General features: G+C 45.7%; 1 pseudogene; it reads right to left on the reverse strand.

The window, feature by feature from the left end:
• Positions 1 to 11,838: 11,838 nt before the first annotated feature.
• Positions 11,839 to 13,170, reverse strand: LOC132344442 (zinc finger protein 280A-like; annotated as a pseudogene).
• Positions 13,171 to 13,549: the final 379 nt, after the last annotated feature.

The raw sequence follows: 13,549 nt of genomic DNA on the forward strand, positions 1-13,549 counted from the left end.
GGTTGCAGTGTCTCCAGGACACAGGGGTGAAAATTCACACACACACCCAACAAACCTGTTGCACAGTTGCCAGGGCACAGGGCTGAGTATGGCACACACTCACACACACACACAAACCGGTTGAACCGTTACCAGAGCAAAGGGCTGAGAACAGCACACACATACACACACACCGGTTGCACAGTCACCAGGCACAGGGCTAAGAACGGCACACACTCACACACGGAAACACACAGACAAACCGGTTGCACTGTCACCAGGGCACCGGGCTGAGAACAGCACACACACACACACACACACACACACACACAGAAACCGGTTGCAGAATCGCCAGGGTATAGGGCTGAGGACTGAACACACACACAGACACAAACTGGTTTTACAGTCGCTAGAGCACAAGCCTGAGAACAACACAGACACACACACGCACACACACAAATTAGTTGCACAGTTGTCAGGGCACAGGGCTGAGTATGCACACACACACACACACACACACGCACACACACACAAACCGGTTTCACAGTCTCCAGGGCACAGGGCTGAGAACAGCACATACCCAAACACAAACATACACACACAAAGTGCTTGCACAGTTGCCAGGGCAAAGGGCTGAGAATGGCACACACAAACACACACACACACACACGAATAAACCATTGCAGAGTCGCCAGGGCCCAGGGCTGAGAATGGCACACAAACACACACATACACTCATAAACCGGTTGCAGTGTCGCCAGGCCAAAGGGCTGAGAACAGCACACACACACACACACACACATACACAAAAAAACCATTGCACAGTCTCAAGGGCACAGGGATGAGAACGGTGCACACACACACACAACACATACACACACACATGAACAAACTAATTGCATTTTTGCCAGGGCACAGGGCTGTAAACGGCACACACACACACACACACACACACACACACACACACAAAACGGTTTCACAGTCACTAGAGCACAGTGTTGAGAACAGCACACAGACACACACACACACACACACAAACAAACCGGTGCACAGTCGCCAGGGCACAGGGCTTAAAACAGCACATGCACACACACACACACACACACACATACACACCAACCGGTTGCACAGTCGCCAAGGGACAGGGCTGAGAACCACAGACACACACAGACACACACACATACATAAACACAAACCGGTTTCACAGTCGACAGGAAACGGCTCAGAAGAGCACACACATACACACACACACACAAAACTGTTGCACTGTTTCCAGGGCACAGGATTGAGAACAGCACACACACAGATTCACACACACACATACACAAATACATAAACTGGTTGTGCAATCTCCAAGTCACAGGGCTCAGAACAGCTCTAACACACACACACAAACCGATTGCACGATCACCAGGGTTCATGATTGAGAACTGAACACCCCCACACAGAGACATAAACCGGTTTCACAGTCGCCAGAGGACAAGCCTGAGAACAACACAGACACACACACGCACACACACAAACCGGTTTCACTGTCTCCAGGGCACAGGGCTGAGAACAGCACATACCCAAACACAAACATACACACACAAAGTGCTTGCACAGTTGCCATGGCAAAGGGCTGAGAATGGCACACACACACACCCACACACACACACACACACACACACACACGAACAAACCATTGCACAGTCGCCAGGGCCCAGGGCTGAGAATGGCACACAAACACACACATACACTCATAAACCAGTTGCAGTGTCACCAGGCCAATGGGCTGAGAAAGCACTCACACATACACACACATACACAAAAAAACCGCTTGCACAATCTCCAGGGCACAGGGATGAGAACGGCGCACACACACACACACACACACACACACACACACATGAACAAACTAGTTGCGTTGTTGCCAGGGCACAGGGCTGAAAACGGCACACACACACACACACACACACATACACACACAAAACGGTTTCACAGTCACCAGAGCACAGTGTTGAGAACAGCACACAGACACAGACACACACACACACAAACAAACCGGTGCACAGTCGCCAGGGCACAGGGCTTAAAACAGCACATGCACACACACACACACTCACATACACACCAACCGGTTGCACAGTCTCCAAGGGACAGGGCTGAGAACCACAGACACACACACACACACACACACACACACATGAACACAAACCGGTTTCACAGTCGACAGGAAACAGGGCTCAGAACAGCACACACATACACACACACACACAACTCCTGCCCTGTTTCCAGGGCACAGGATTGAGAACAGCACACACACAGATTCACACACACACATACACAAATACATAAACTGGTTGTGCAATCTCCAAGTCACAGGGCTCAGAACCGCTCTTACACACACACAAAAACCGATTGCTCGATCACCAGGGTTCATGGCTGAGAACAGAACACACACACACACAGAGACATAAACCGGTTTCATAGTCGCCAGAGGACAAGCCTGAGAACAACACGGACACACACACGCACACACACAAATTAGTTGCACAGTCGCCAGGGCACTGGACTGAGAACAGCACACAAACACACACAGGGACACACAAACGGGTTGCACAGTTGCCAGGACACAGGTCTGAGAATGAAACACACACACACATAAACACTAACCGGTTTCACAGTCGACAGGAAACAGGGCTCAGAATGGCACATACACACACACACACACACACATGCACAAAACTGTTGCACTGTTTGCAGGGCACAGGATTGAGAAGAGCACACACAGAGATTCACACACACACATACACAAACACATAAACCGGTTGCACACTAGCCAAGGCACAGGGCTCAGAACAGCTCTAACACACACACACACACACACACACACAAACCGATTGCATGGTCACCAGGGTTCATGGCTGAGAAGAGAACACACACACACACAGACATAAACCGGTTTCAAAGTCACCAGAGCACAAGCCTCAGAACAACACAGACACACACACGCACACACACAAATTAGTTGCACAGTCACCAGGGCACAGGACTGAGAACAGCATACACACACACACAGGGACACACAAAAGGGTTGCACAGTTGCCAGGACACAGGTCTGACAATGAAACACACAAACACACACACACAAACCGGTTTCATAGTCGCCAGGGCACAGGTCTGAGAATACAAACACACACACACACACACATACACAAACAAACCGGTTGCACAAATCCCGGCTACAGGACTGAGAACAGCACACACACACACACACACACACACACACCAACCAGTTGCACAGTCTCTAGGAAACAGGGCTGAAAAGAGCACACACTTACACACACTCACACACACAAACAGTTACACAGTCGCCAGGACACAGAGATGAGAATCGCGTACACGCACACACACAAACCAGTTGCACAGTCGGAAGGGCACATGGCTGAAATCAGCACACACACAGGCACACACACACACACCAGTTCCTCAGTTTCCAGGGCATAAAGCTCAGGATGGCACACACACCTACACACACATATACACAAACTGGTTGAACAATCGCCAGGGCAAAAGGTTGAGAACAAGACACACACACACACACACACACACACAGGCATACAGATACTGGTTGCACAATAGCCAGGGCAAAGGGTTGAGAACTGCACACACACACACACACACACACGCACACACACACAGGCATACAGATACTGGTTGCACAATCGCCAGGGCACAGGGCTGAGAACAGCAACACACACACACACACACACACACACACACACACACACACACACATGAACACAAACCAGTATCAGAGTCACCAGGGCACAGTGCTGAGAACAGCACACACACACACACACACACATACCGGTTGCACAGTCACCAGTCACAGGGCTGGCAATGCCAGACACACACACACTCACACACACACACACAAACATATGGACACAAACCGCTTGCACAGTCCCCAGGGCACAGGGCTGAGAACGGCACACACACACACACACACACACACCGGTTGCACAGTCGCCACACACAGGGCTCAGAACGGCACACACACACGTGTACTCACACACACACATACACATAAACTCGTTGCACAGTCGCCAAGGAAAAGGTTCAGAACAGCTCTAACACACACACACACACACACACAAACCAGTCGCACAGTCGCCAGGGTACAGGGCTGAGAACAGCACACATACACACACACACATACTGGTTGCACAGTCGCCAGGGCACAGGGCTGAGAACAGCACACACACAGACAGACAGACAGACAGACACACAAACTGGTTGCACAGTCGCCAGGGCAAAAGGCTCAGAATGCACACACATCTACACACACACACAGCCAAACCAGTTGCACAGGCGCCATGGTACAGGGCTGAGCACAGCACACACACACACACAAACTTATTGCATAGTTGCCAGGGCTCATGGTTGAGAATGGCACACACACACACACACACACACACAAACTGGTTTCACAGTCTCCAGGGCACAGTTCTGAGAACAGCACACACACACACACACACACACATACACCACCTGGTTGCACAGTCCCTAGAGCACTAGGCTGAGATCAGCACTGCCACACATACAGACACACACACACACTAGTTTCACAGTTGCCAGGGCACAGGGCTGACAACAGCACACACACACACATGCACACAAACCCGTTGGACAGTCGCCTGGGCACAGGGCTGAAAAAAGCACACACACACACACAGACACACAAACCGGTTGCACAGTTGCTATAGCACAGGGCTGAGAACAGCACAAGACACACACACACACACACACACACACACAAACAGGTTTCACAGTCGCCAGGGCACCGGGTTGTGAACAGCACACACACACACACACACACACACAAACCTGTTGCACATTCGCCAGGGCACAGGGCTGAGAACAACATACACACACATAAACCGATTGCACAGTTGTCAGGGCACAGGGCTGAGAACAGCACACACACACACAGACACACACACACAAACTGGTTGCACAGTAGCCAGGGCACAGAGCTGAGAATGGCACACACACAAACACACAGACACAAACCATGTGCACAGTCGCAAGGGCACAGGCCTTAGAAAAGCACACAGACACACACACACACACACACACAAACCGGTTGCACAGTTGCCAGGGCCCAGGGCTGAGAGTGGCACACACACACACACACACACACAAATATACACATACACATAAACTGGTGCACAGTCACCAGTGCACAAGGCTGAGAACAGCACACACACACACACACACACACACACACACACACACAAAAACAGGTTTCACAGTCGCCAGGGCACAGAGCTGAGAACAGCACACACACAAACACACAGACACAAACCAGGTGCACAGTCGCAAGGGCACAGGCCTTAGAAAAACACACACACACAGACACACAAACACACACAAACCGGTTGCACAGTCGCCAGGGCACAGGGCTGAGAGTGGCACACACACACACACATGCACAAACCGGTTGCACTGTCACCAGGGCACAGGGCTGAGAACAGCACACACACACACACAAACCGGTTGCACAGTTGCCAGGGCACAGGGCTGAGAATGGTACACACACACACACACACACACACACATACACCAGTTGCACAGTCCCCAGGGCACAGGGCTGAGAACACTATCCGAGTCTACCAGGCAATTCCAGTGATGGTGTCCAGCAAACATACACCTGGATCTTGAAGCACCTCCTCTTCAATTCCATGTGGATCAATGCAGGGCAACCTGCCCTGTTTTTGCACAGCATATAATGACCTGAGAATGAGCTTTCTTACTTTCTTTGTGTGTGTGTGTGTGTGTGTGTGTGTGTGTGTGTGTGTGTGTGTGCTGTTCTCAGCCCTGTGCCATGGCGACTGTGCAACTGGTTTGTGTGTGTGTGTGTGTGTGTGTGTGTGTGTAGGTGTGTGTACCGTTCTGAGCTTTGTGCCCTGGTGCCTGTGCAACCAGTTTGTTTGTGTGTCTGTGTGTGTGTGTGCTGTTCTCAGCCCTGTGCCTGGCGACTCTGCACAGGTTTGTGTGTGTGTGTGTGTCTGTGTGTGTGTGTTAGAGCTGTTTTCACCCTGTGATCTGGCGACGGTGAATATTCAGAGTTTTTTCCCTTAGTATTGACTGGTTGGATCTCCTTGCTGTCCAAGGGACTCCGAGAGTCTTCTCCAACACCACAATTGAAAAGCATCCATTCTTTGGCACTCAGCCTTCTTTATGATCAGCTGTCACATCCATACATGACTTTCGAAAAACCATAGCTTTGAGTAGATGGACTTTGTCAGAAAAGTAATGTGTATGTTTTTAATATTGTGTCTAGGTTTGTTATAGCTTTTCTTCATAGGGGCAAATACCTTTTAATTTCAAGGCTTCAGTCACCATCCACAATCATTTTGGACCCCAAGCAACTAAAGTCTGTCACTGTTTCCATCATTTCCCTGTACAAATTTAACTGTTTCCCACGATTTTTGCTGATTAGTATGTTCATTATCATTTACTTCCAAATATATCCTAATATTATATTTTTAAGACAAAGATTATATATTCTATGAGCTTTCCTGATCGCTCAACTGATGCACTTTCCAGCCAATGCAGGAGACACAAGAGGCTGAGGTATGATTCTGGGTCAGGAAGATACCCTGGAGAATAATGGCAATCAGCTCTAGTAGTCTTGCCTGAAAATTCCATGGAGATATATATATATTATGTATTAATATGTTTATTGATAATTACCAAATGAATGGCATTTTAAAAGATGTTTCTTTGTCAGTTTCTCATTATTGCATTATGGTCAGATCACACCTTCTAAATATTATTGACCATTTGTATTTGAAGATTTCCATTCAGTTAAGTATACAAAACTTTAGATTCCCATTCCAGTGAAGTAAAAATGAAGTGGGTGTGATGTACAGAAAATACTTGCAATGTCTAAACTATATCTGTGTAAAATGACCTCCTTTAAGCCTCCCAATTATTCCTGTATCTTTCAGTAGGGTACCTTTAACTAAGTTCCAGGTTTTATTAAATTTTACCAGTTTTTCCACAACTGTTCTTTTCCAGGTTCATGTCCCATATGTGATGCCAAATTGCATGAGGATATATACCGAAAAGCTACAGATACCTCCCTTAGTTTACTCTGGTCTTCAGTTCAGTCCAGTCACTCAGTCGTGTCTGACTCTTTGCTACCTCATGAATCGCAGCACGCCAGAGCCCCTGTCCATCACCAACTCCCGGAGTTCACTGAGACTCACATCCATAGTGTCAGTGATGCCACCCAGTCATCTCATCCTCTGTCGTCCCCTTCTCTTCCTGCCCTCAATCTCTCCCAGCATCAGAGTCTTTTCCAATGAGTCAACTCTTCACATGAGGTGGCCAAAGTACTGGAGTTTCAACTTTAGCATCATTCCTTCCAGAGAAATCCCAGGGCTGATCTCCCTCTGGTCTTAGCAGTTTCTTAAACTTTCCTTGCTTTTCATGACTTTTGACAATTTTCAGGAGTCCTTCAGGGACAGGTATTTTGCAGAATGACTCTCAATATGGGTTTGGTATGTTTCTCCTGGTTGCACAGGGGTTTATATATTTTTAGAACTATACCTCCAAGGCAATATATCTTTCTCATTAATTCCCATCAAGGATTCATACTATCAATATGACTTACCACTAGTTCCTCTGCTATAAAGTTATCTCTTTCCCCCTGACATATTCTGTCCTTTGGAAACAAGTCACTAAACCCAGCCTATACCTGGAGAGGGGCATGGACTCTCAAATTGAGGAAAATATCTAAGAGATTCACAAATTATTGAGTATAAAATTAATTGAAACACATTTATAAGGAAGATCTGGTTCCTCAAGCAATAGCTTTTAATTTTAAATTAATTAAATAAAAGTAAATTTTAATAGGTTTCCCAGGTGGTGATAGTGATAAGGAACCTGCCTCCCAATACAGGAGACATAAAAAATATGGGCTCAATCCCTGGGTCGGGAATATCCCCTGGAATGGGAAATGGCAACCCACCCCAGTATTATTGCCTACAGAATCCCATGGACTGAGAAGAGCCTGACGGGCTACAGTCCGTGGGGTCACAAAGAGTTGGACGGGACTGAGAATGTTCAAACTACGGCACAGTTGGACTCATCAGACATGCTAGTAAAGTAATGCTCAAAATCTCCCAAGCCAGGCTTCAGCAATACATGAACCGTGAACTTCCTGATGTTCAAGCTGGTTTTAGAAAAGGCAGAGGAACCAGAGATCAGATGCCAACATCTGCTGGATCATAGAGAAAGCAAGAGAGTCCCATAAAAACATCCATTTCTGCTTTATTGACTACGCCAAAGCCTTTGACTTTGTGGATCACAATAAATTGTGGAAAATTCTGAAAGAGAAGGGAATACCAGACCACTTAACCTGCCTCTTAAGAAACTTGTATGCAGGTCAGGAAGCAACAGTTAGAGCTGGACATGGAACAACAGACTGGTTCCAAATAGGAAAAGGAGTATGTCAAGGCTGTCTATTGTCACTCTGCTTATTTAACTTATATGCAGAGTACATCATGAGACACACTGGTCTGGAAGAAACACAAGCTGGAACCAAGACTGTCAGGAGAAATATCAATAACCTCAGATACGCAGATGACACCACCCTTAAGGCAGAAAGTGAAGAGGAACTAAAAAGCCTTTTGATGAAATTGAAAGTGAAGAGTGAAAATGTTGGCTTAAAGCTCAACATTCAGAAAATGAAGATCATGGCATCCAATCTCATCACTTGATGGGAAATAGATGGGGAAACAGTGGAAGCAGTGTCAGACTTTATTTTTTGGGGCTCCAAAATCACTGCAGATGATGACTGCAGCCATGAAATTAAAAGACGCTTAATCCTTGGAAGGAAAGTTATGACCAACCCATATAGCTTGTTCAAAAGCAGAGACATTACTTTGCCGACAAAGGTCCATCTAGTCAAGGCTATGGTTTTTCCTGTGGTCTTGTATGGATGTGAGATTTGGACTGTGAAGAAGGCTGAGGGCTGAAGAACTGATGCTTCTGAACTGTGGTGTTGGAGAAGACTCTTGAGAGTCCCTTGGATTGCAAGGAGATCCAACCAGTCCATTCTGAAGGAGATCAGCCCTGGGATTTCTTTGGAAGGAATGGTGCTAAAGCTGAAACTCCAGTACTTTGACCACCTCATGCAAAGTGTTGACTCATTGGAAAAGACTCTGATGCTGGGAGGGATTGGGGGCAGGAGCAGAAGGGGATGACAGAGGATGAGATGGCTGGATGGCATCACTGACTCGATGGAGGTGAGTCTGGGTGAACTCTGGGAGTTGGTGATGGACACGGAGGCCTGGCATGTTGCGATTCATGGGGTCACAAAGAGTTGAATGCAACTGAACTGACCTGAACTGCAGTGACTGAGCACACACAAGGATTTAATACCTCTGTCACATTAGCTACATTTTAATATCTCTGAAGTGGCATATTAGACAAGGAGAGAGAAAACTTTTTCATTGAGAATTCCCTAATGATCTGGTAGTTAGGGCTTTGTGTTTGCAATGGGGGGGGCAGAAATTCAATCCCTGGTTGAAGATCTATGATTCCTTAAGCCTTACAGGAAACAAACAAAAATTCCTACAAGATGAACACCCCGACTGAAAAATCAGATAAAGTATATAAATACATTACCTCACAGAAGAGAAAAATATGCATTTATATATGTGAAAACCTGATCATCCTTATTAGGGAATACATGTAACAATGATTTAAAAAATTTATATTGCTACCAAAATGTCTGTGAATAGCATTTACTTAGATCATTGTTTTGCCAAGCTTTCTTCTTTTCAAATGTAGTGCACATTAACATATGAAACTGCTTTAGCTCTGTCTCAAAAAGTTTGCTATTTTCAATATCATTCCTTTTTTCATAACAATTTCACTTAGGAGCTACAAGTTATTTAGGTTCAGAAGCAGGAATCAGTTCAGTTTAGTTCAGTCACTCAGTCATGTCCGACTCTTTGCAACCCCATGAATCGCAGCATGCCAGGCCTCCCTGTCCATCGCCAACTCCCGGAGTTCACTCAGACTCACGTCCATCGAGTCAGTGATGCCAGCCAACCATCTCATCCTCTGTCATCCCCTTCTGCTCCTGCCCCCAATTCCTCCCAGTGTCAGAGTCTTTTCCAATGAGTCAACTCTTCGCATGACCTCATGCCAAAGTACTGGAGTTTCAGCTTTAGCACCATTCCTTCCAAATAAATCCCAAGGCTGATCTCCTTTAGAATGGACTAGTTGGATCTCCTTAAAGTCCAAGGGACTCTCAAGAGTCTTCTCCAACACTACAGTTCAAAAGCATCAATTCTTCAGCGCTCAGCTTTCTTCACAGTCCAACTCTTACATCCATACATGACCACAGGAAAAACCATAGCCTTGACTAGATGGACCTTTGTTGGCAAAGTAATGTCTCTGCTTTTGAATATGCTATCTAGGTTGGTTATAACTTTCCTTCCAAGGAGTAAGTGTCTTTTAATTTCATGGCTATTTTGTATCTGTCAGTAACAAATCTGCCTGCAATGCAGGAGACCCAGGTTTGAACGCTGGGTCAGGAAAATACTATGGAGAAGGAAATGCCAAGCCATTGTGGTATTCTTGCCTGGGAAAACCCATGGACAGTGGAGACTGGTGGGCTAGAGTGTGTGGGGTTGCAAGAGTCAAATACCACTTAGCAACTTTACCACTACCACATGGATTATCAGAAAATCTCATATCCATATATATACAGATATAGCTATCTTAGAGAAATTACTGTGAAACACATACACATGTTCATAGGCAGCTTATTCAAAAAGGCAAAATTAAAGCCTCAAATTTCAGGCACAGTAAATGGACATATAAGACTATGCCCATTCATCCAAGGGAATTCTACCCAGTAATGAAAAGGAATGTTCCACAGCTACATGTAATAAGAATGCATCTCACTTATTTGAAAGAAAACAAAGACCAGGGGAACAGAAATTCTGTTGTGTGATTCTATCTATTTAAAATTTGAAACAAAGGAAAATGAATACCTGGTGCTAGAGTTCAGAGAAATGGTTACTTTGGGGATCAGAGAGAAGCCAGGAAGGAACATGGAGATTTCAAAGCTACTTGATGGTGGAGAGATGAAGCCAGTACAATCTCAGTTACAGTAAATCCAGACTTTATTTTTTAGGGCTCCAAAATAACTGTGGACTGCTACTGAGGCCCTGAAATTAAAAGACACTCTTTGGAAGAAAAGCTGTGACAAATGTAGATAGCATCTTAAAAGACAGAGACATTACTGTGCCAACTAATGTCCATAAAGTCAAAGCTATAGTTTTCCCAGGAGTCAGATACAGATGGAAGAGCTGGACTGAAGGCTGAATGCTGAATTGATCTGTTTGAACTGTGGTCCTGGAGAATGGAGAAGACTCTGGAGAGTCCCTTGGACTGCAAGGAGATCCAACCAGTCAATCCTAAGGGAAATCAACCCTGAATGTTCAGTGGAAGAACTGATGCTGAAGCTCCAACAATTTGGTCACCTGATGGGAAGAGTCAACTTATTGGAAAAAACCCTGATGCTGGGAAATATTGAAGGAAGGAGCACAAAACATGACAGAGGACAAGATGGTTGGATGGCATCAGCAACCCAATGGAATGAGTTTGAGCAAGCTTCAGGAGACGGTGATGGACAGGGAAGCCTGGTGTACTGAAGTTTATAGGGTCACAGGGAGTCAGACATGACTGAGCAACTGAACAAAAGCCAAGCAGGGTCTTTATGTACAGCTGGCTGAACCTCAATAGGGCTGTTTTGAATTTCTGGAGGTGGGTAGAACATAGTTTTTAGCCAGATCCCTTGCTGCAACACATCTGGAGTAGTTTGTGTTGGTAGTCAATCTTCTTTGTAGTTTTTCTGGGTGGCACTCGGGAGTCAGTGTTCCTCACAATGATGGATGCTGTCTCTCTTAGGGAAATCAACTCAGTCTCAGCTGAACTGAAGTTTGGATCATGACCTCTGTTTCAGTAGGCAACCCTTGCAATTGTTCTGGCTTTTTGAATGGCTGATGATTATTGGTTTGATGCTCTGTATTTTCCTTTGGCTTCAATAACTGTAGTAGGCACTTGGAACATGGAAAGACCCTCTTGTTCCAGTGCCTCCAAGTGTGATTTACGAAGGATATCACCAGTTTGAAAAATTTGAGGCAAAACAGACAAAGCAAATTGTTTGTGTTTCCATGCCATGTTCTAAAATTTGCCTCTGTATCAGCAAAGGCTGAAGATCTGTAATTGCAAATGTGGCATTCATAAGGTGTTTTGCCAGGTTTGTGACTGTCCTTCATGTGTTGTAAGAGAACCTGATGTGTTTCGAAGGACAATTCACAGATTTTACAGACCGTGGAGGGCTCCCCAGAAGTGTGGACACTTTCAATGTGATACGCAGCTGGAATGGGCTGGGAAACTGGCGGTTGCAGTGCTGGCCAGTAGTGTGGATTTCCTAGCTGTCACCCTTCTGCTTCTCAAACTCCAGATGGTTCCTCACCTGGGTCATAAACTTGACATTTTTTAGAACTCTCAAGCAGCTGAGGCTTGTGAGTCACACAGCTCAGCTGAGGGTTGTGAGTCACTCAGCTCAGCTGAGGCTGTGTGAGTCTTCTGTTCTGGCTGCCTATCTCTTGTATGCTGTCCACAGTAAAAGTCATCAAGTAGCATGATCAGATTTCATTTCATGGGACCAACAATCTTGCTCTGACTTGCTAGAGTCAAAAAGTCTGTTTTCTCCAGCCCTTCCAAACTACATGTGCTGTCTGGATCCATAAGACTGAAGCATGTCTGGTCATTTACGTGAATCTGTGAAAATGGTGTCTCACCATAAACATGGCTTGGTGAGGTCAAGAGACCTTCCAAGGTCATAATCATATTATTTGTAGAATAGACTCCTGGAGGGGCCATGGTGAATTCAGGTCCCCCTGGGATTCCGTTTCTGAGTCTGGTCACTCTGTTCAAATGTTAGAAATGACTGGCTTTGAACTTGAATCCAGGTGTCACTCTCTGTGGTTTTAGTTAACCCTGAGGGTTGTTCTCTGAAAATATTAAATGGAAAATTCCAGAGAGAAATAACTCATAAATTGTAAATTGCATGTCATTTTGAGGAGTGTGATTGGAATCTCACACCATCCTGCTTCCTCCTGCCCAAAATGTGAATCGTTCCTTAGTCCTGCACATCCCACTCGGTTGTTACTTGTTTACCACAATGACTGTTGAGATGTCACAGAGCTGTGACCAAATCACCCTTATTTTACTCAATAATGAACCCAAAGCATATTAGAGTGATGCTGGCCATTTAGACATGCTAGAGGGAATCCATTAAGTGCTACATTTAAGTGAAAATATCAAAGTTCTCAATTTGATTAAAAAGAGAACAGTTGCATGCTGAGGTTGCTAAGATCTGTGGTGAATGTGAAGAAGAGAAAAGAAATCTGTATCAGTTTTGCTGTTAAACCTCAAACTGCAAAAGGTATGGCCACAGAGTGCAGTAAGTGCTTGCTGCTGCTGC

This window comes from Bos taurus, chromosome Y (genome assembly GCF_002263795.3).
Source record: "Bos taurus isolate L1 Dominette 01449 registration number 42190680 breed Hereford chromosome Y, ARS-UCD2.0, whole genome shotgun sequence".
In the NCBI taxonomy this organism is placed as follows: Eukaryota; Metazoa; Chordata; class Mammalia; order Artiodactyla; family Bovidae; genus Bos; species Bos taurus.